This window comes from Aotus nancymaae, unplaced genomic scaffold (assembly GCF_030222135.1).
Source record: "Aotus nancymaae isolate 86718 unplaced genomic scaffold, 86718_ANA_hifiasm-v0.15.2.pri h1tg000049l, whole genome shotgun sequence".
NCBI classification, from domain to species: domain Eukaryota; kingdom Metazoa; phylum Chordata; class Mammalia; order Primates; family Aotidae; genus Aotus; species Aotus nancymaae.
The window spans coordinates 13488409-13513383 of NW_026988463.1; the positions used below are offsets into that span (position 1 = coordinate 13488409).

The following is a 24975-nucleotide window of genomic DNA, read 5'->3' on the forward strand; positions in this document are numbered from 1 at the left end:
GCTACTCAGGAGGCTGAGGCAGGAGAATTGCCCGAACCCAGGAGGCAGAGGTTGCGGTGAGCCGAGATCGCGCCATTGTACTCCAGCCTGGGTAACAACAGCGAAACTCCGTCTCAAAAAAAAAAAAAAAAAACTAGAGTTCTGGCTTCTCCTTTTTCTTGTTTTAAGACAAGATTTCGCTCTATCGTCCAAGCTGGAGTGCAGTGGCACAATCACAACTCACTGCAGCCTCAACCTCCTGGGCTCAAGCGAACCTCCTGCCTCAGCCTCCTGAGAAGCTGGGACCACAGGTGTGTATCACCACAACCAGCTAATTTTTAAAAACACTTTTATTTGTAGAGATGGATCTCTCTATATATCCAGGCTGGTGTCAAACTCCTGACCGCAAGCTGTCCTCCCGCCTCAGCCTCCCAAAGTACTGGGATTACAGGTGTGAGCCACTATGCCTGGCCTTCTCTTTTTATTAAAAGGAAAAACAAGCCATGCTACGCCCCTCCTCCCACCAGGCCATGATAGGCTGCAGCTGGGCCCAGCTTCCTTCAGGCAGGGCATCTGCAGAGCCGCTGACCACCCCACACCTGGGCTTTTCACTGTTCCCCTTGGCTGCTTGGCCCTTGCAGGCATTTGAGTTTGCAACCTGGGATATGAGGCTTCTGGGATCCTGCGACGTTAGCGTCTAAGATTTAGTGTGTGTTTGAGACTCTTGCAAACTCTGAGTATAAATCAATAAAGCTACAGAAGAGAATCTGCTGCTGTAATAGCTGCAGCCAGGTTCCTTCGAGGCTTCTGGTTCCAGCTATTGGCCCTTTCACCTTCCCCACATCCCCAGGGTGTTGAAAGTAAGTGAGGAAGGGCAGAGAAAATGGAGGAGGAAACGAGATAGTTCCAGAATGGAGACCTTCCTGCAAAACAAGACGCCTCCAAGGCTATGATCCTGAGCAAGGCGCGTGCAGTCTCATTTCCTTGCCTTTGTTCCAGCTGACCCACCTTCCTGAATGTCCTTTCCAATCCCTTCTAATCATTCAAGACCTGGATCAAATCTCACCACCTCTACAAGCCACAGTGGTTCTGAACCCAGTTCAAAGCCAAACTGCCTGGAGCCAACGACTCCCAGCTCCTCCACTTACAGCTAAGAAGACCTGTGCTTAAACTTTCTGTGCCCCAGGTTACTTCCTTGTTTGTAAATCAGGTTTAGAACAGTGCCCACCATGAGTTGCTGAGATGCTTAAATAAAACACACGCACACACATTCTCTTAGAACGAAACCTAGAACATAACAAATGTTCAAGTCCTAGCTTTTGTCACTCTCCATCCCCTATGGAGTCCTTCTCCCATGATTGACAAAGACTTTGGAACTGTGGATTCTTGTTTGTAAGCTATCTTATGTTGCCCACCTACTGTTTTATGGATATTTTATATTCATTGTATTACACTCAGTCTTCAAACATTTCTTAAGACACTGTATTAGTCCGTTCTCACATTGCTATAAAGACATACTTGAAACTGACTAATTTATGAAGAAAAAAGGTTTAATTGACTCACTGTTTTGTATGGCTGGGCAGGTCTCAGGAAACTTACAATCATGGTGGAAGGCAGAGGGGAAGCAAGGCGCATCTCACAAGGTGCCAGGAGGAAAAGTGAGAGGAACAGGAAGTACCAGACACTTATCAAACAATCAGATCTCGCAAGAACTCACTCACTATCATGAGAACAACCTGGGGGAACTGCCTCCATGATCCAATCACCTCCTACCAGGTCCCTCCCTCAACACGTGGGGATTACAATTCAAAATAAGATTTGGCTGGGGACACAGGGCCAAGCCATATCAGGTACTATCTTAGTTGAGCTCCCACAGAAGCAGACTTTGAGACAAAGATTCAAGTACGATGGTTTATTTTGGAGATGATCCCAGGAAACCCCAGTTTAAGAATGGGGATGTGACACGAGGGGAGAGTATATTAATGAACAGCTTAACACTGTCACAACTGGACACGTTCACATTATGGACCTCTGGAAAAGGGTGGAAAAAAAATCTCAGCGTTGTCCCACCCAAGGAGTAAGGATGCCAGGCTATTAATCTACCAAATGCCTATTCTTATTTGACATATTTTTGACCTGTTATTTACCCACCTGTTAATAGAGTATTAACTCCCTGGCGCTTTCATTCTTCCCCAGTCATATCCCAAGCAAGGTCTTACGGCTGGAGAAAACCATCAGGCAGTCACAGAGGCTTGCAGTAGAAAACCTGCAGCTGGTATAGGAAAGCAGAAGAAATAAGGTAGAGCACAATAATGTCTGCTACAGTCACATACCGGTGCAAGGCCCTGGGAATACTAAAACCGTGCTCCTTCCATTGTAGGATGGAAAAAGGAAGGAATGTAAACAAGTGTGTGCAATAAGAATCGCCAGAGCAGAGAGAGGATGGCACAAGAGGGAGGTGAGGGAGGAAGAGGCCAGTTCTACACAGGAGAAGATAAGATCCAGCTGCACAGGGCTGGGCACGGTGGCTCACGCCTGTAATTCCAGCACTTTGGGAGGCCAAAGTGGGTGGATCACCTGAGGTCTGGAGTTTGAGACCAGCCCGACTAACATGGAGAAACCCTGTCTCTACTAAAAATACAAAATTAGTAGGGCATGGTGGCATACACCTGTGATCCCAGCTACTCAGGAGGCTGAAGCAGGAGAATTGCTTGAACCTGAGAGGCAGAGGTTTCCCTGAGCTGAGATTGCCCCATCGCACTCCAGCCTGGGCAACAAGAGTGAAACTCCGTCTCAAAAACAAAACACAACAAAACAAAACAAAACAAACAGTTTCAGAGAAGAAAGGCATAAACAAAGGGTTTCGGGCTGACATAGGCAGGCATGCTAAAGGAATAGTGATCAGACCTGCATTGGCCATGTGAGAGCTGAGGCTGGGGAGTTAGAGAGGGATGAATCATGCTGGCCCCTGTAGGTTGTATAAAAAGGCTTGGGTTCTCACCATAGGGTCATGGGAGGCCCTCAGGTTTTTCAGCAATGGAAAAACATGATGTGATTGGGAGCTCAGATTCCTCTGGCTGCAGGGGAGACATAAGTTATAAGAGGAATAAGTTTAGGTGGAGAGAGAAGCTGGAAAGGAGACCAATATGGCGGCCACAGCAATAAAAGCAGGCAACAAATAAAGAGCAGTTGTGCAGACAGGGTGGGGTAAAGGAGGCTGTGGGAGATGCACGAGATACAGAAACCTCAGGACTAGGGGCCTGTTGGGGTTGGGAGGTTGGGAAAGAGGGAGGAGCCTAGGGTAAGTTTCCCATCTCTGGTTTGGGAAACTGGATACTGGGAAGAGCCATCTCCTGAGCATTACAACACAGGAGAAAGGGATGGTCCAGAGTGGGAGACAATGAATGTCCTTTTGGACATCTAATAGAAAGTCAAGTCCAGAGGTCAAGCCAGAGAGCTTAGAGTGGGAGGTTGAAGTTCCTTGAGAACAAGGAGTTAGTCTGTGTTATATGTTGTATTCTCTCTAGTGTCTAGAATAGACTGGCACATGAACAGTATTCCATAGATAGCTGTTCATTTAACAAGTGAATAATTTGGGAGCTCAACAGCTCAACATTGATAGGATGCTGAGGCAGCAGGTATGCAGAACGTGTGTAGGGTGACAAAAAGAGAGCTGAAGACATCCACAGTTAGGAACAGGCTGGAGAGAAGTAGCTTGAGCTAGATGATCAGAGAAACAGCAGAGAAAGTAGAGCATGAAAACCAAGGGTAGGGGGTGGGGGGTGAGCTTCAATGATCAGACAGTGGACAATGTTGTCAAACACAAGGTGTAGCCAGGCAGCGGCAGAAGAGTAGGACAGAATCAGTAATGGATGTCTGCTTCCCCCTAATCAGCTGTTAATGTCTCAAGGTAGATTCACAGTCTTGTCATCGCAATGTCTAACACAGTTCATTTTCTCATTTCTTCACCCACTGTTTTAGCAAATTTTTGTCCATACAACAAATATTTGCTAAGCACCTATTGTGAGCCAAGCATTGTGCAAGATTCTGGCAATACAATAACGAACAAGATAGATAACATCTGATGAATGAGTGAATAAAGGAGGTCCCCAGGTGACTTGCAAAGTCCTTGGAGACACAGTCTGTGTCTTGCTTCACTGGCATCTTCTTTGTCCTCAGTCACAAGTTGGAGAGACAGAGAACGTGCTTGAGAAATACTGTCACAGGTTGGCTGGTATGTTGATGGGTGGCAGTGGATGGAGACTCTCCTCCTCCCCATAGACTCTTTCCCCGCTGCCCATGGCTCATGATTTGACCCCTCCCATTTCAGATTTAGAAGACACGCCAAGGAACAGGTGCTTAGAGAAAATGCAGCCCCCCAGGTTGCTGAAGTCACTCTGGCTCCTTACTTTGGGGAGGAAGAAAAGAATCTGGCAGGCATATTTTTCTTTCCTCCAAATCATGCAAATGCTCACATGTGAGTCTCTTCTTTGCACAGATGATATGTTAGCTAATAAAAGCTCGTCTGAAGTCAGTCTCTCAGAGTGCGCGTGTGTGTGTGTGCGTGCGCGCATGCTTCACTGCCCATCTGTAGCCCAAGCTGCAGGGACACACATGCCTTTGTGGGTGACTTTGCAATCGAAAAGGACTCCAACATCCTGTGCTCAACTCTCTGAAATAAGAGCCTCCCTCTGCCTCAGACCTTCCCCTGCTCACATGCCGAGGTCACCCAAGAACCGCCATGTGGCAGCAATGCCTTTCTAAGCAGGCAGCAGTCCCTAGAATGTTGATGCCCAAGGAGCAAAGTGTCTGTCTGCTGTGAACACCTCTCTGTGCTCTCACCAGTATTCACTCCCATGTCTCCTCCCCCCGTCCCCTCCCCTACTCTCCAGTCATGTGGTTGGGCAAGGTCAACACTGAAGACTGGTTTCAGGGATTGGTGGGTTGGCACATGTCCCCGACCTTACCAATTAGACGGTCCCACTGGCCTGAGTGATGGAGGCAGGGATGATATAGTACCCAGATTTTCCTGGTAAGAGTCAATCCAAGGACCCTCCTGGGAATCAGTAAGCAAGAGAAGCTTGCTTTCTATAGGCAAAAGGAAGAAAAATCTGGATATAAATCCCACCTCTGCCATCACTTAATGACTATAAGACCTTGAGTAAATTACTTTTCCTCATTGTTAAAATGAACATTCATCCATATGGTGCTTGCAAGATGACCTGGCAGATAGTAGGTGCTTCATAAATGTTGGTTGCCCTTCACCCACACCCCAGCATCTTCTGTATTTCCTTAGCAGCTGATTTAATCAGCCTTATCACCTCCAAAAGCCTCAAATTTAAATCTCCAGGAGTAATCTCTCTCCAGAACTTCATACTCAATATCCAATACTGACTTGGCCTCTCTGTTTGGACGTCTCCCAAGCGTCCCAAACTTCACAGTACCTCAAACCGAGCTTAGTGATACGCTCTTCCCTCCACTAACTCCACACAAGTCACCTTCATCTTGGGAATGGCATCTCCTCTCCAATGGTCTTAATGGCCCAACCCAGAAACCAAAGATGTATCCTTGATCACTCTCTCTCCCACCCTCAAAACTAAACCATTGTTGGGTTCTATGGATTACATCTATACATTTCTTGACCCTGGTTTGTTGTTGTTGTTGTTGTTGTTGTTTGTTTGTTTGTTTTGAGACAGTCTTACTCTGTCACCCAGGCTGGAGTACAGTGGCGCGATCTCTGTTCACTGCAAACTCCGCCTCCCAGGTTCAAGCGATTCTCCTGCCTCAGCCTCCCAAGCAGCTAGGATTACAGAAGCCCACCACTACACCAGGCTGAATTTTGTATTTTTAGTAGAGATGGGGTTTTACCATACTGGTCAGGCTGGTCTTGATCTCCTGACCTCACGTGATCCACCCGTCTCAGTCTCCCGAAGTGCTGGGATTATAGGCATGAGCCACTGCACCCAGCCGACCCTGTTTCTTTTTTACCATCTTGTTTATCCCACCCTGGGCTCAATCATCATTATCTCCCACCCAGAGGAATGCACCAATACTCTCTAGACCTAGCATTAAGAGATCTCTTTGTAAAATGTAAATCCGATCAAATCGTTCCCTCTGCTTAAAGCCTTCCAGTGGCTTCCTAGGGCTGTTAGAATAAAATCAAAACTCCTACCCTCACTCAAAGAGAGAGCATGAACCGGTCCTGCCCACTCCTGTAGCCTCACCATTGACTATGTCTCTGCCTCTGCCTCTGGAGACATTTAACACACTGATCCAGCCCTCTAGTGACCTGAATTCTAGTTCCTCAGCTGCCACGGACTCACTATTGAGACTTGACTACATCAAGTCCCTTTCTTGGATCCCTGTAAAATGGACAAGTTTGTCACTACGGACCTTTCCAGATCTGTTAAAAGTCAGACTTTTCCCTATATCCCCTTTGAGGCAGGCTTAAAGAAGAGACCCAACTTTTCCACCCTGTAGTCCTCAAACACTCAGAGTTAAAAAGCAGAGTGCAAAGAATCTACCAAATGCCTCCACCCTGACATCCTCTCCCTGCCCACTGCTTGCTGGACCCAACACATTGATTCACCCAGGACATCTCTGTAATAGAAGATGTAAAGAAAGCACCGCCAACACACAGTTTATCCCAGGCTCACTAATTAGTCCTGTTACCCAGAATATCACAGATGTTGTAACTTATTATTATTATTATTATCATTATTATTGAGACAAAGTCTCTCTCTGTTGCTCACGCTAGAGTGCAGAGGTGCAATCTTGGTTCACTGCAACCTCCGACTCCCAGGTTCAAGCAATTCTCCTGCCTCAGCCTCCTGAGTAGCTGGGACTACAGGACATGCGCCACCATGCCTGGCTAATTTTTGTGTTTTTAGTAGAGATGGGGTTTCACCATACAGGTTAAGCTGGTCTCAAACTCCTGACTTCAGGTGACATCCGCCTCGGCCTCCCAAAGTGCTGGGATTACAGGTGTGAGCTACCACACACAGTCGGTAACTTATTACTATTCACTGCTGTTAGTGGTGGTTGCTTTATATCCTCTGCCCTGTAATGGGATTTTTCATGCCTGCCGAGCAGGTTGAGTTTTTGCACATGGACAAAACTACTACCACTTGGAAATACATACAGCAGCATTTGAAAAGTCTGGAATCCCAGCAAGCTTAGGAAAACAGTGTAGGAGAGTAGAAGAAAGTCTTTGAGGGCAGAGAGATCCAGGTCTAAATCTGGACTTGGCCATTTTCTAACTTATATAACCTGGAGCAAAATAGATCATGCTCTCCCCCTGCCTTGAAACACATTCATGGTTCCCCAGTGACTTAGGGCTAAAGTCTCAAGTCACTCCGGCGGTGTATAAAACCCTGCAGGGTCTGACCCTTGCCTACTGCTCTAGATCATTCTGCACCAGCCCTCCTCTCTCACCCTCTGTGTCAGCCACACTGGCCTTCTTTCTCCGGAAATCTTTCCCACTCTAAAGTTCTCGCACATGTTGTTCCTTCCAGCTGGAATGTGCTCCCCTTGCCAATGCCAACTATTTCTTCAGTTTTCAGCTCAGGATATCATCTTAGAGAAGCTTTTTTTTGATGGCCTCCTCATCTCTAATGTTCAGCCTAGTGTCCCTCTTAGATGCATTCATAGCACATTCTAATTCTATTTCTGCAGCGTAAGTCATTATTGTAATGAAATACTTGCTTGATAATGCAAGTTTGAGCCTAACTTCCTACTCCAGCAAGTGCCATGAAGACAGTAACCGGCCAGGCGCGGTGGCCGATGCCTGTAATCCCAGCACTTTGGGAGGCCAAGGCGGGAGGATCACCTGGGGTCAGAAGTTCAAGATCAGCCTGGCCAATATAGTGAAACCTTGTCTCTATTAAAAATACAAAAATTAGCCAGGTGTGGTGGTGGGCACCCATAATCCCAGCTACTCAGGAGGCTGAGGCAAGAGAACCACCTAAGGCTTGAGCCTGAGGGGCAGGGGTCGCAGTGAGCTGAGATCATACCACTGCACTCCAGCCTGGACAACAGAGTGAGACACTGTCTCAAAAAAAAAAAAAAAAAAAAAAAGATAGGAACCAACTGGTCTCACATTGCAAATGCCAGATCCTAGCACAGTGTCTGGTGTATCAAGTTTTATTAATTAAATGAATAACTGATTATGCGACTCACTTCCTGGAGCCATCTTGCTTGTGGACAACGTGGATAATCATGACTAACTCCAAGGATGGTTGCAGGGACAAGCAGTGAAATTGTGCAGACTTTTATTACCATGCCTGGCACATGCGAAGGGATCAATAAAAGGTCACTGTTTAGGGATTTAGAATGTGGTGTTTACAAGCCTGTCTCTGCCACTTAGTAGCCATGTGACATTAAACACGTGACACCTCTCTGATCATCCAGACTTCCGTGATATTGCTGTAAGTCAGGTCAGTGTTTTCAATCACCAGGGAATTTTACAAAACATGGATGCCAGGCCCTATTCCAGGCCAATTACATCCATTTTTCTGGGCATCAGTATTTATTTTCTCCAACATTGTTACTGCAAAATGTTTTAAGCATATATTAACAGTTGAAAGACTTTTACAGTGAACACTCAATACACACAACCTAACTTCTACATTTAACATTACATCATTTTTTCTTTATCACCTTTTTATTCATCTACCCACCCCTCTACCCACTCATCAACCCATATTGATTTTTTTATTCATTTCAAAGTAAATTGCAGACAACAGTATATTTTTCCCTAAGTATGTCAGCATACTTATCGTTTCATTAACTAGAGTTCAATACCTGTTTACATTCTTTTCTTCAGAGATAAAATTTATTTAGAATGTAAGAAACAAATCTTAAGAATACTATTTTATGGGTTTAATATTACATATACATGAGTATAACATTGCATATCAAGATATAGAACATGCGCATCAGCCTGGAAGGCTTTCTTCTGCCATTCCTCAGTCAATCTGCATCCCCATTCCCTAAAATCAACCAATGTTTTCCTTTTTTCTACCATAGATTAGTTTGGGGCATTGCAATTTTAAATTCTCTAGAGGAGCTTCTCTGTGAAATCAACATCCGGAACCAAAGGTCTAGGTAAATGCATCTATCCCAGGGGGTTTCAGGAGAGGGGAAGAAACACCAGGAATAACAGAAAGGGCCCCCTGATCCTTAGTTAATGGGACCTTAGGATAGGCCAGCCAGGGGAAGAGAGGGAGAAGCAGGTCCCTGGACCCTTCCCCCCACAATCATCGTGGCCATCTGGAGTCTGTGCTACAAGCCAACAAGAAAGTTGTGTCTCAAAAAGAAGCAACCTGGCTGGGAGCAGTGGATCACACCTGTAATCCCAGCACTTTGGGAGGCCAAGGTGGGCAGATCACCTGAGGTCAGGAGTTTGAGACCAGCCTGGCCAATATGGTGAAACCCCATCTTTACTAAAAATACAAAAATTAGCCAGGCACAGAGGCAGGCGCCTGTAGCCCCAGCTACTCAGGAGGGTGAGGCAGGAGAATCACTTAAACCTAGGAGACAGAGATTCCAGAGAGCCAAGATCACACCACTGCACTCCAACCTGATTGGCAGAGTGAGACTCCATCTCAAAAAAACAAAGAAAGAAAGAAGCAACCCAACATGAGGGCAGTTGCCTGACCCCTCTCTGGCTATTTTCATTTCCCAGCTGTCCAGGAACAAGCTTTATTTTTGAAATTGTAGCCTCTTAGTCTTACACAGCATGTTCCAAGTGTCTGAGTTTAGATGCCAAGGGGGTAAATGAGAGTCCTAACAATCATAATGGCAGCTGCTCATTCTTGAATGTTTACCATGCACCAGGCGCTCTGGGAAGCCAACCCCATGCGTCATCCCTGCAGCCCTCCTAGCAGACACTGCCAGTGTCCCATCAGGCTCCTGGGGATCCCTTCTGCTTGCAGATGTGGATGCTCCTGCTACAGGCTGACACCTGTGATCATCCTTGGGGCCATAGGAGCCACCTTGTCCAGACATTCCAGGGAGTTACTCCTCCCAATCTGCAGTAGCCCAGAGCCAGTGACCAACTGACACGAAGATATAAGGGTTTTGTTCCTTTCCTCAAGGTAAAACAAACTCTGAGATGCAATTTATACTCCAGAGCTGTTCACAGGATCAGTGTGAGGCTAGTCTCTACCTAAAACCATATCCTTGTTTCGTCTCCCTTTCCCTATCTTTGCTCTCCTTAACTTCCTCACAGTTTCTCCCAAGGGCAGCTCCCTTAATAAATTACTTGCATAAGAATCTCCAACTCAGGCTTTGTTATCCCATTTTAGAGATGGGGAAATCAGGCCCAGAGAACTGAAGCAGCTTGTCCCCATTCACCAAGCTTGAATTCGACGGACCCGAATTTGCTTTCAGGAATGTCTGACTCCAAACCTTTGATGTGAATGTTAAGTGTCCCTAATTCATAGAACACCCCTGAGAATTAAATGACACTTATGCATATAAGGAATTTTAGTGATAGGTACATAGAAGAGAGTCAAATTGTTATTCCCAATAGATGAGAAATTCAAGACCTGTTTAGGCCTTGAACAATGGCAGCCTGTTTAGGCTGTTCACCAAAACGCATTTCGCTTTTTCCCATGCACATAGATGAACTACATTTCCCAGCTTCTATCGCACTCTGTGTGGTCATGTGACTAGTTCTGGCCAATGAAATGTGAGAGGAAGTGATGTTGAACACTTGTGGGAAAGGGCACCGTGGGAAGCAGGACTACATCCTCCACGTTCATCTTCCTGCTGGCTGTATTAAGGCAACCTCGAGGCACTAATACCACAGTTCCCAAACTAGATGCCAACATATCCTGTCAGGGCATCACCACAAACTCACCTTGGTGCCATAGGATATTTTAGATTTTTGAGGAATACACAGCAACATCTATCAGGCCCCATGCAACCCACTAGGTTGAGGTAATTCAGGGCTTCACATTAATCACTGTGTTCTTTTTGATGATATGATATCTTTGCAACGCTGAGTATTTGGCAGTTGTTAGGATAAAAAGCAAGTATAGTAGATTCTCATTATCTACAGAGTCTGTATGAATTCACCTACACACTAAAATTTATTCGTAACCCCCAAATCAATACTCATGTGTTTTCAAAGTCATTTACGAACATGTGCAGAGCAGCAAAAAGTCTGAACCACCCAACGTGCCCACTGTCAGCCAAGGTCAAACAAGGTGTCCCTCTGCCTCCTTGTTTCAGCTCTTAAACTGTAAACAAGTGTCCTTTTTATGGTCTATTTAGTGCCAGGTTTTTTCCATTTTTGTTCTTCCTGTTGGTGATTTTGCTGTTTAAAGCAGCCCCCACGTGCAGTGCTGCAGGGCCCTCTAGTCTAATGTTCCTAAGCATGAGAAGGCTGCGATGTGCCTTATAAAGAAAATACGAGTTAGGTAAGTTTTCTCCAGCCATGAGTTATAGTGATACTGGCTGTGAGTTCAGTGTTAATGAACCAATAATCTATACCAAATAAGGTGTCTTTAAACAGAAACGCACATCAAATACATCAAAATGCAGGCTATGTATTGATCGGTTGTCAAAAATGTTGTGACTAAGGGCTCACAGGAACCCAACTCTGTATTTCTCCTAAGAGCAATGGTTAGGGATTTGCTAATTCAGTGTTTTTGGTGAACTTAGAAAACATATCTACCACGAATAATGAGGATTGACTGTACTTTATGAAGATCAATGTAGGCACTGAGTTGTTACAGACATAAATACTCATTAAGTAGTTTGAATCTACTACTTAAAAATAAGTTATTTTCTGCCTGGGCAATACACTGAGACTTCATCTTTACCAAAAAAAAAAAAAAAAATTAAAATTAGTTAAGCATGGGGGCCCACACTTGTATACCCAGCTACTCAGGAGGCTGAGGTGGGATGATTGCTTGAGCAAAGAAGGTAGAGATTGCCGTGAGCCATGATCACACCACTGCACTTCAGCCTGGCCCACAGAGTAAGACCCTGTCTCAAAAATAAATCAATAAAAGTAAGTGATTTCTTTAGCACAGAGTGCTATGAAAAACATTACAAAGACATTAAGGGTACTGTGAGCTTAAAGGAAGTTTGTGAACCTTACCCCCAAGGGATGGTATAGCTACATACCAAAAGGAGCCTGGGTCATACATTACCACATTGGGAATAGCTGTTTACCAACCAAGAACACCTGCCTCGAAGTGCCACATGAGCAAGAAATAAATGTCAATTATCTTTGACACATTACACATGTTAGTGCCTACTTTTCTACAGTGGTATAGCCTACCTTAACTAATGCGTGGACCCTCCAGGCTTTACAAACCTGCTTCCCTATATGTTCCCCTTACTATCAGAGAGAACATGAAGCACAGTCTACCAACCAGGCATCTTCAGCTCTAAGAAAATATGGTATTTGGGTAGCAGGATACATTATCCCAACAAATATGTACTGAGCATTACTTTGTCTTATGTACAGGTACTGGGGATACAAGAGTGAATAAAATATGGACCCAGTCCATACATTTCTCCTGTGGTAGAAAGGAAAAGACATAATCAAACACAGAGCATTCTAGCCTAAGGTCTATATAACACGGTATCTGGACAAGAAGGCACTGTTTAAGCTGAGTCTTGAAAAATGGCAAGTTTGTCATGTGGGTGATTGTCTAGAGATACACCAGGCAGAACAAGTTATGTACAAATATGTGGACACAGATGTGAAGGGCCTCAGTGAGGGAGCACCATGAAGGGTATTTGGCAAAAGCCATGTGGTGAGGCCAGATGGGAAAGCGGAGTCCAAATGATGAAAGGCCTCAAATTCCAGGTAAGGCCAAGTGTGGTAGCTCATGCCTGAAGTCCCAGAATTTTGGGAAGCTGAGGTGGACAGATCACCTGAGGTCAGCAGTTCAAGACCAGCCTGGCCAACGTGGTGAAACCCCATCTCTACGAAAATACAAAAATTAGCCAGGCATGATGGTGAGTACCTGTAATCTCAGCTACTGGGGAGGCTGAGGCAGGAGAATTGCTTGAACCTGGGGTGCGGAAGTTGCAGTGAGCTGAGATTGCACCATTGCACACCAGTCTGGATGACAGAGTGAGACTCCATCTCAAAAAAAAAAAAAAATCCAGGTTAAGCCTAAACCGGAAACACGTCAAATGTCATTAACAGGAGAACAGATAGCTAACTGCAGTATACTATGGAATACACTCAGCAATAAAAGGAATGAATTACCAAGACAAACAGTAACATGGACGAATTCAAACATGTCCTGCCAAGCAAAAGAAACCAGGCACAAAGGGCTATATATGCTGTGATCCCATATATGGGATGTTCAAAACTCTCTGGTAAAAGTAGTCAGAACAGTGGTTCTATCTGGGAGATGGGTGGGCCTGAATGAGAAGAAGCATGAGGGAATTCTGGGAGTAATGAAAATGCTCTTCCTCCTGAGAGAGGAGTTGGTTGCAGGGGTATATGCATCTTTCAAAACTTATTGTATTATACACTTAAGATATGTACATCTCACTGTATGTAAACTATACTGATGAAAACAAGTTCTAGCCTAAGGATTTGGCAGTTGGGTGCTGCAGAAGTGAGTTTCATGCAAGCTGAGTGGTTTTATTCTTCAAGAGGACTTGGGTGCCTTATATAAAACTAATTTTGGCAACCATCTTTTTCAAATTTTCTTAGCCATGAAACTTTTTTTTTTCAAAATTAAAATATTATTCAGCATTCCAAAATACCAGACCTAAAGGAAGCTGTTCTGTTTGAAGTACAGATAAGAAATTGAAGGGCCCTTAGAGGTTCTACCCTCAAGGTCTCCTCTTCCACTCTACGGGACCCCTGAGACACATCCAAAGACCCTAAGTGTCCACAGATCCCAGGTTAAAAACCACTGACCCAACACAACCAGCAGGACTCCTGAGTTCAGTTGCACAGTTGAACACTGCACAAATCCAGACTACAATATGAATCGTAGGAGTGGAGGTGCACAATGTAGTTGCCCTAGGGGTCATGCTGGTAAAATGAGAAAGTCAGCAAGTCAAGCTGACCTGGGAAAGATGATAAGTGGTAGTGAGCACTCAGCCAGAGCATCAGGCTCAGGAGGGTGTGCTGGGGGCCTGTGCCAAACTGAGGAACACAGCCCTGTTTAAAGGGGACAGCTGCTACTCACCTCCAGCTGATGGTTGCTATGTGGGAAAATGGGCTTGGCACTGCCAGATCTTCACTTTTTTTTTTTTTTTTCAAGAGAAGCCAAAAATCTGGATCTTATATAAAGCCTCTCAGTTTTTCAATGCTGGAAATTAATTTAATTTGAAAAAAACACATTGTGTAGCTCAAATCAAACATATCTGCCAGACAAATCCACCTTCTAGGCCATCAATTTGCAACTTTTGGTTGTAGACTGTCATCAAAAAGCATCTGAGCTCTTGGCAAGAGATTAAAAAGAGGCACGTGTACATCGCCCCTTTGTGTCCTGGATCCAGGAAACTGAGCTGTCTGCTTTCTGAGAGCAAGGAGACTTCATTTACACCCTCCTTCAATTTCCAGGGAATTATGCAACCAGCATTACGGGGACATGGGCACACATAACTCAAGAAGCATCATCAGCGCTGTGGGTACGTCCATGCTTTGGCCAATGATGTGCTGGGGTGACCACCGTTATGAAAGCAGGAATTTCATGACTTTCTCGCATGCATCTCAACCTCAAGCTTCTCACTGGCAACACTTTGATGGATTAATGAGATAAAACCACCTAATTGAAATCATCTGAAGTCAGAATTGTCTTTATAAATAAATTCATAGGAATGAATGTAAACATGTTTTGATCTTATTCTCTTAAAACCTTTCTTCTGCAGGATTGCTTTGAGAAATCCTCTGAGGCTTAGGGACCTTAACAGTGGGAAGGTGGAAGGAAAGTCAGAAGCCGAGCACATCCTTTCTGGTGGGCTGAATGCCAGATGAGCAATCAAAAGACACCCTCCTTTGGATTTGAGACAACCCTCCTTAGGCCCATGTCTCTCAAAGTGTGGTCCTATAGAACCCTACCATTGAATCACCAAGAAGAATCTTAAAATGTAAACTCCTGAGTCCTACCAGATGCTTATTGAGTCAGCCTCTCCATGAGTGTGGCCAAGGCACCTGCTTTCTCAGCAAGCATCAATACACATTAAAGTTCAAGAAGTACCAGCCCAAACAGCCAGAAAGAATGAACGAGACCTGCTGTTCGACAGCTCAGCGGTGTGACTATAATCAATGATAACTTAATTGTACTTTTTAAAATAATTAAAGAGTGTAAATGAATTGTTTGTAACGCAAAGGATAAATGCTTGAGGGATGGATACCTCGTTTACTTTGATGTCATTTTTATACCTTTCATGCCTGCTTCAAAACATCTCATGTATCCCATAAATATGTACACCTACTATGTACCCACAAAAAGTAAAAGTTAAAAATAAAATAATTTTTTTTATTTTCAAAAAACAAACCCAAATAAGCTTATCCACTCCTGTGGCTCTGAATATTGTTTACATGTGATAAAAAGCATACCTTTAGCCCAAAACACTCTTGTGGGTCCAAAACACATACATTCACCTGTGGACTTGACACCTCCGCTTGGGCACCTCACAGGTATCTCAGATTGAAAACTAAAACTGAACTCTTGATCGTTGTAATCATACTAAATGGGACCTCTATCCACCCAGCTGTCTATACCAAAAATATGGACATCCTTGACACCTCCATTTTCCTTACCCCATCACATCATATCCCTGGCCATGACCCACGGATTACACCAGTTCTACTTTCATTGGGCTCAGTTTTTACTGCAGTAACAAACAACCCTGAAATCTTAGTGGTTGAATACCACAGTGAGTCAACTACAGTTCTGCTGGGCTTACTGTAGAATGCAGGTCAAATTCAGGTCTACACCACGTCTCCTGTTTCCAGAAGTCAGGCTGAAGAGGTACCCACCACCACCAGCACCATAAATCTTGCCTTGTCATTCTCATGGCAAGTAACAGGAACACAAGAAGCCAGCAGACATATACAAGGCCTCTGAAAGCCTCTGCTCAGTTCTGCTCATATTATAGACACCAAAGCATGTCATCAGGCCAAGCCCAGCATCAGTGGAATAAGGAAGTATCTTTCAATGGAGGGGAGAAAGAATATTTGCTGAACGATGATAGCCTTAATGACCTCCAAAACATATTCCAGGTCCATCCGCTTCTCTCTGCTTCCGTGGCTCACACCCTAGTCCAAGTCACCATCATCTCTCAACTGGATGTCTACAACAGCCTTCCAACTACTATCCCTGACTCCCTCAGCCCTTCCAATCTGTCTACACAGCAGCCACCATGACTTTCACACAACTTCTGTTTCCAGTGGATTCCCAATCCACTCAGGAAAGACCCAAATTCCGTATCCTGATCTCTAAATCACTACACAAGCTTCCCCCTCTCTCTCTAGCTCCGGGGTTTTTAGCCAGACATCCATAGCCCTCTATAGGGTCTCCAACTTCATTTTCTTCCCTTTCCCCTCTCCTACCTGCTGCAGCCACACTGGCCTGCCTTCAGGTCCCCCTAACTCTCCTCCCTCTTTCCTGTCTCCCAGCCATTCCCTCCACCTGGAACCCCCTTCCCATCCTCCTTCTTACCTGGGCTTCCTCTTATTCACCTTGCAGATCTCCACTTAAAATTCAAATCAAAACCACACTGAGGTACCATCTCACGCCAGTTAGAAAAGTGATCATTAAAAAGTCGGGAGATGACAGATGCTGGAGAGGATGTGGAGAATAGAAACACTTTTACACTGTTGGTGGGAGTGTAAATTACTTCAATCATTGTGGAAGACAGTGTGGCAATTCCTCAAAGATCTAGAAATAGAAATACCATTTGACCCAGCAATCCCATTACTGAGTATATACCCAAAGAATTATAAATCGTTATATTATAAAGACACATGCACATGTGTGTTTATTACAGCACTGTTCACAACAGCAAAGACTTGGAACCAGCCCAAATGCCCACCAATGACAGACTGGATAAAGAAAACGTGGCACATATACACCATGGAATACTATGCACCCCTAAAAATGGATGAGTTCATGTCCTTAGCAGGAACATGGATGAAGCTGGAAACCATCATTCTCAGCAAACTAACTGCATGTTCTTACTCATAAGTGAGAGTTGAACAATGAGAACACATGGACGCAGGGAAGGGAACATCAAACACCAGGGACTGTCAGAGGGTGTGGGGCTAGGGCAGGTAAAGCATTAAGAGAAATACCTAATATAGATGATGGGGTGATGGATACAGCCAATCACCATGGCACGTATATACCTATGTAACAACCCTGCATGTTCTACACATGTATGCCAGAACTTAAAGTACAATAAAAAAATTATCTTGCTCAGAATGGGCTTTTGTGATTGCCTAGTCTATATGAACTCCTCCTAATAGTCTCTTAACCTATGTTTATTACAAATTGAAATTATAAGTGGCTACTTGAAGTATCAGCTCGATATGTGCCTCCTGCTACAGGGTAAACTCTACGCAGGCAGGAGCCAAATCTATTTTGCCCACACCAAGTCGCTAGCATTGCACACAGTGCACGTGGTAGACGCTCCATAATTGGTTGTTGAACAAATGCCACGCTATCTTTTACTGGACACCTAGGGGCTTTTATGTTATTTTGTTATCATGCCTGCTCTAGTTGCATTGATTCAAGGAAACAAAAGCTCAGGAAGGTAGAATAATGCACCTAAAGTCACACCACCAGGAAAAACCGAACCCAGATAAAAATCCAGTTGAATCTACTTCCAGAGTCCACACAATTAACTACTGTGTTATGTTGCTGGCTCTAGAGGAAACTCAAAGGTGATTTCTCAGGACCTAAGACAAAACCTGTCATGGTCCCATTCTTTACAACCAAACCCAGCCTCAAAAACAAGGAGAGCCAGGTGTGGTGGCTCACGCTTGTAATTCCAGCATTTTGGAAAGCTGAGGCAGGCAGATCACCTGAGGTCAGGAGCTCAAGACCAGCCTGACCAACATGGAGAAACTCCGTCTCTACTAAAAATACAAAATCAGCTGTGTATAGTGGCACACACCTACGATCCCAGCTACTGGGGAGACTGAGGCAGGAGACTCGCTTGAGCTCGGTAGGCAGAGGATGCAGTGAGTCAAGATAGTGCCACTGCACTCCAGCCTGGGCAACAAGACTGAAACTCTGTTCCAAAAAAAAATTTTTTTAATAAGGAGAAAATCAAACCCTTATTTTGAATCTGAACTTTTTATATCTAAGGGTAGATGCCTGGAAGCCTCATGGAGGGGCCAATGCTACCCATTCTCCTCTCTACCCAACCTCTACTATGAAACATGTCATCTCGTTTAGAGAAGGAGGTATAAATACACACCAAAAAACCAAATATCTTTAAAATCCAAGATGGAAATGAAGAGTATATCCCAAGGCAGTGTGTGCCAAATGGATTATACAGACAATCCCACGCTAGAAGTTTGATGTCATCTTCCTGTGCCTCAATTTTCCCAGTTATAAAATGGGATGATAATACTAGTATCTACCTCCTAGCGCATGGGAAAGAATCCAAGAGACAAAGCATGTGAAGTGCTCAGTCATTGCCTGGGACATGGTGAGCATTCAGTAAATGTTACCATCCCTGGAAGGCATGCCCCTCAAAGCATGCAAGACACCACTTGTCGTTTTCCAAAAGCAAAAATGACAGAGTGACCCATGTCAACCTTACAGGTAAAAAAAGCCAGGAAGAAAACTCTGATAAAATTGCGGAAAACAACCTTTCGTTGTGGCTGAAAGAACACTGGTCTCTGAGACAGAAAACTGGAATCTAGACCAGATTCTGGCTCTTATGACCTGAGGCAATTTTGGTATTTATGTGTGTGGTGTTTTGTTTTGTTTTGTTTGAGACAGAGTCCCACTCTGTCACTCAGGCTGGAGAGTAGTGGTGTAACCTCAGCTTACTGCAACCTCCACCTCCCAGGTTCAAGTGATTCTCCTGCCTCAGCTGACCAAGTAGTGGGGATTACAAGAGTGCACCACCACATCCAGCTAATATTTGTATTTTTAGTAGAGACAGAGTTTCACCACATTGGCCAGGCTGGTCTCCAATTCCTGACCTCAAGTGATCCACACACCTTGGCCTCCCAAAGTGCTGGGATTATAGGACTGAGCCACCGCACCCAGCCCTGGAACAAGTTTTTCCTTTCTGCAAGACTTAGTTTTCTTGTCTGAAGACAAGGGTGTTAAGAATGCTATTTCTGAAACTTATCAGTGTTAAACTTATCATCAAATTTATCATTATTCTACTACCTTGACAGTTGTTATTATGAAATATCTATATATCTCCCACACTATTACTTATTTAATATTTTTAAATTATATTCATTTCTTCAACAAAATATTTGTTGAGCACCTACTATGTGCTGGGCACTCCTCTAGACACTGAGGAATGTTACAGATGACTTTTTAAAAACTTAATATCAATTTTAGTGTCATCCTAAGCAATAATGTCCATGAACTCATGAGGTAAGCGAATGATATATTTTGTTCTAATGTACATAAAAATAAATGTGTAACTATCAAAGGGAAAATGATCTATCAATGTCCACTTATCATCTTGGTAGTACCTAAGGGATACAAGGTGGATGCTTTTGAACACACGGGCTTGGATCATATCTAAGATCCCTTGCGACTCTTAAAATTGTGCCATTCTAAATTCCTCTGAAGAAAAGATTGACTCAGCTCATCTTCCTCTCTTCCAACCCACTCTGATAGAGCACTGAACAGAGTGACGTTAATTGAGTAATTATTCAGCAATGCAAGAACTTGTTTTCTGAGCCTGAGACTGGGGCCTTGTCAGTTCAAGAACATGCTTGAACTTCTTAGTTCTCTGTTTTCAATTCACACTCCAAACTTCAGGTACTTTCATCATCTTCTCTTCAGTAAAACGGGATGTTTGTTTACATCCAGGCAAACGTGTTTTCATCTTCAGTGTTATCAACTTTAAATGACCTCTCTATATCTGACAGAGGAAAGGCTCAAAAAACCTATAATCATCCTAGTAGACAGCTCCTACCAAACAATGTTTAGTAAGTTTTGCATAATGAGCAAAAATATATGTTCTCAGTTGCCTTTGAAATACAAAAAAGATTTGAAAAGGAAAACTTTCCCACCAATCAATTAAAACCCCTTAAAGCTTCAGTAGAAAAAAAGGATGAGGGGCATGAACTACTAATTATTAGCACAGGAGAAGAAACACAAACAATGAATAAGCATATAAAAAGGTATTCGAACTCCTTAATAATCAAAGAGAATACCAATTAAAACAACAAGACAGCAGAGGTTTTTTTTTCCCCCAAATTAACAAAGGCTTATAACATAACAATTTTTCATGCCGGCAAGAGTGGGGTAAAATAGGTTCTGTCGTTGGAAGAATAATATTTCTACATTTCTGGAAAGCAATTTAATATTGTGTTTCAAGATCTTTCAGAGAAGTTATGATCTTTGAGACAGTAATTCCCCTTCTAGCAATCAATCCCAGGAAAACCATAGAAAAGCCATTGGTGAAACATGTTTGGTTTAATTTGCAGGGATGTTTATCATGATGGTACATCTAAGAATGGGATTTTCCAACCACAGTATCATTGACACTTGGGGCTGGACAATTAATTCTTTGTTGTGGGGCCTTCCCACTACATAGTGGGGTGTATACCAGCGCCCCTGACCTCTACCTACTAGATAGCAACAGCACCACCCCCATCCACCTCCAGTTATGACAATCAAAATGGTCTTCAGACATTGCCACGTGTCCTCTGGGAGACAAAACCCACATTGAGAATCAGTGATCCAAGAGCAAAATTTTTAAACTTCCTAAATGTCCAAGGATAACAAAATGGTTAAATAATTCATGAAGTGAATCAAAACCACAGTGAGATACCATCTCATGCCAGTATGGTGATTATTAAAAAGTCAAAATACAACCAATGCTGGTGAGGTTGCTGAAAAAAAAGAATGCTTTTACACTGTTGGTGGGAGTGTAAATTTGTTCAACCATTGTGAAAGACAGTGTGGTGATTCCTCAAAGACCTAGAGGCAGAAATATCATTTGACCCAGCAATTCCATTACTGGGTATATACCCAGAGGAATGTAAATCGTTCTATTAAAAAGATACATGCACATGTATGTTTACTGCTGCACTAATTCACAGTAGTAAAGACATGGAATCAACCCAAATGCCGATCAATGATAGACTCGATAAACAAAATGTAGTACATAAACACAATGGAATACTATACAGCTGTTAAAAAAGAGATCACATCCTTTGCAGGGACACGGATGGAGCTGGAAGCCATCATCCTCAGCAAACTAACACAGGAACAGAAAACCAAACACTGAACATTCTCAATTATAAGCAGGAGTTGCATGATGAGAATACATGAACACAGAGAGGGGAAAAACACACACTGGGGCCTGTCAGGAGGGGAGCAAGGGGAGAGCATCAGGAAGAATAGCTAATGCATGCTGGGCTTCACACTCAGGTGATGGGATGGTCTGTGCAGCAAACCACCATGGCACACATTTACCCATGTAACAAACCTGCATATCCTGCACATGTACCCCTGCACTTAAAACAAATGTTGAAGAAAAATAATTCATGATGTGTTCCTATGATAGGACATTATGTCTTTGCCTAAAATGTTACTTTTAATGAGTAATTAATGACATGGAAACCTAATCATAATAAAATGGTATGTGAAAAAAAGCAAAGAATAAAATTATTTAGGTAGACATGTATAATCTTAGAAAAAACAGGCTGGGCTGGGAGCGGTGGCTCAGTCCCAAACCTTTCAAGCTAAAGATGAGGCACCCAAGTCAATGGCTCAAAAGAACAGAAGAAAATCCAAAGAGCCACACTCCTAAACAATTAATGAGTTTGGCCAGGAGCACTGGCTCACGCCTGGAATCACAACACTTTGAGAGGCTGAGGCAGGCAGATCACTTGAGAACAAGAGTTTGAGACCAGCCTGGCCAACATGAAACCCCATCTCTACTAAAACTACAAAAATTAATCAGGCATGGTGGCAGGTGCTTGTAATCCCAGCTTCTCAGGAGGCTGAGACAGGAGAATCACTTGAACCCGGGAAGTAGAGGTTGCAGTGAGCCTAGATCATGCCACTGCACTGCAGCCTGACTTCATCACAAAAAAAAAAAGAAAGAAAAAAAGAAAAACAGGCTAAAAGGAAATAAAACAAACACCTATTGTAATAATCTTTAGGTAGTAGAAGAAGCAGTTTTCATTTTGTTTTGAAGCATCTACTGGTTCTATAACCTCAGAGAATGGATCTTTAGCCTGAAAACCCTCACTTTAAGTTCCAGTGATGTCACTTTCTAGCCCTTACCTCATCTTCTGAGTTCCTGTGGCTTCATTGACAAAACACAGATAGCCGTGTGCTTATTGCAAAGAATGGTAAACAGCAAGTGGAATTATGCACATAAAATGCTTAGCGAGGTGTTGGCAGGTTGTAAGTGTTCAGTTACAGGTGAGTTTCATTAACATTTCATTTATTTTTTTTTCTTAGAAAACAAATACAGGTTGGCTGGGTACAGTGGCTCACACCAATAATCCCAGCACTTTGGGAGGCCAAGGCAGGTGGATCACTTGAGGTCAGGGGTTCGAGATCAGCCTGGCCAACATGGTGAAACCCTGTCTCTACTAAAAATACAAAAATTAGTCAGGTGTGGTGTTGGGCACCTATAATCTCAACTACTCAGATGGCTGAAGAAGGAGAATCGTTTGAACCGGGGAGGCAAAGGTTGCAGTGAGCCGAGATCACACCACTGTACTCCAGGCTTGGCGACAGAGCAAGACGCTGTCTCTAACAAAACAAAAAACAACAATAAAATATAAGAAAATAAATATAAAACACCAAGCCAGAAGGAGCTTGTCCATTTTCTCTGGGGAGAGACTCTGTCTAAGAATGAGTGATGGCGGATATTTGGAGGTTTGGCGCGGGGCAGAACTCTGTTAGTGGTAGAATGAAGACAGAGATGAAAAATCCAGCTGGCAGAAGGGGACGACCTGTGGGGAAATGTTATTTGAATTGGACAGGCTGGTGAGTAAGCTTCAAGTCAAGAGTATTAACGTGTCAACGGCCATGAAGACTTTTACTGCTTAACAATTTAAACTACCAGCAAAGAACCTTCCAAAGAGGCACTGGGAATTTGAACTGGAAATGACATGGTGCCTGTGGTGGTCCATCTGGACTGCAGCCTAGAGAGACAGGCGTCTCAGCGCATTGCTGCCTTTGGGATATGGTGAGGAATCTGGAGACCCGGCTTCCAGGTCCTGCTGTCTTGTCCTGCATATTCTTTTACTTCTTTGGGTATCTGATTATTGATGTATTTAAAGAAGTAGTACAGCTTAGCATTCAAGAAGAGGAACGCTGGAGACCAGCCCTCTAGGGGTAAATTATGGTTTCTTTACATATTAGCTATTGTAACCCTGAGTAAGGTACTTATTTCATGGATGGAAGCCTCCATTACTGCCTCTACAAAGGTGGACAGCTGAATCTACACTACACAAAATGTTTAGTATCCTGTCTGGTAGCACCTAGCAAGTACTCAACAAAATGGCAGCTCTAACTACTTTTTCTTTTTTTATTTTATTTTAAATTCTGGGATACATGTGCAGAACATGCAGGTTAGTGATATAGGTAAACATGTGTCATGATGGCTTGCTGTACCTATCAGTCCATCACCTAGATATTAAGCCCCACATGCATTAGGTATTTATCCTGATGATCTCCCTCCCCACCCCTCCCCACAACCACAACCGCTGCAGGCTTCCCCAACAGGCCCTGGTATATGTTGTTATCCTCCCTGTGTCCATGTGCTCTCGTTGTTTGGCTTCCACTCACAAATAAGAACGTGTGGTATTTGGTTTTCTGTTCCTGTGTTAGTTTGCTGAGGAGGATGGCTTCCAGCTTTATCCATGTTCCTGCAAAGGACATGATCTCATTCATTTTTATGGCTGCATAATATTCCATGGTGTATATGTACCACATTTTCTTTATCCAGTCTATCATTGATGGGCATTTGGGTTGATTCCTTGTCTTTAAGATACCAGCTCACACCAGTCAGAATGGTGATTACTAATTGCTTTTTTGAAGTTACTCCAAATACAGAATTTGAACTTTCCTCAGAGTGGAATTCATCCCTTTGAAACTGCAAATGTGGTATAGAACTATGGACAGAGGCACAAAGGATGAAAGACAACAGCTCTTTAGCCCCATCAAGACTTCTTGGTTGTTCCAGGCTTAGCACAACACTCTGACCACAAATCCCTTCTCCCTTCAGCATTGATTTACCTGTACTAGGTCCTCCGTAGATACTGGGAATAATGAGATGAGCAAGAAACACTCCCTGTCCTCCTCTGCAATGGAGAAGACAAATATGGAAGAGACAGCTACATATCATTCAGGTGCAATATCATCTAATGAGAAGAGGAAGTATCCTGTCATGGTGAAGGCCTCAGGTCCTTCAGCCAGACTGGCTGGTTTTAACTCCAGATCTTGCAAACCACATAAACCTGGGCAGATTCCTTTGCCTCTCTAAGCCTCAGTAATTTCATCTGTAAATTGGGGATGATGGTTGTACTTCTTCTCTCTCATAGAATTGTCATCAGGACTAAATAAGAGAAAACCCTTAGAACCATGCCTGGCACACAGGTAGTGTTTCCTAAGAATTAGCTGTTACCACTACTAAATTCTGGGAAGCTACATGTTTGGATCCTAGAAAAACACTCTCACTCCCTGACCCTGTGGAGGGTGGGATCTCCCCAGTGGGATTCAGCCATCCCATCCAACATCTAGTCTGAGAAGACCTCCCAGCTCATGACCTCATCACACCTGAATTCCCTTTAACGTCACCACACAGGTCCAGAGGAAACTTTGAGAA

The 24975-nt window shown here is 43.7% G+C and overlaps 1 protein-coding gene across 1 annotated transcript in view; it reads right to left on the reverse strand.

Moving 5' to 3' along the window:
• The window catches only part of SHISA9 (shisa family member 9), a 346948-nt gene that overhangs the window by 235770 nt on the left and 86203 nt on the right, over positions 1-24975 (reverse strand). The gene's annotated exons all lie outside the window — the stretch shown is intronic.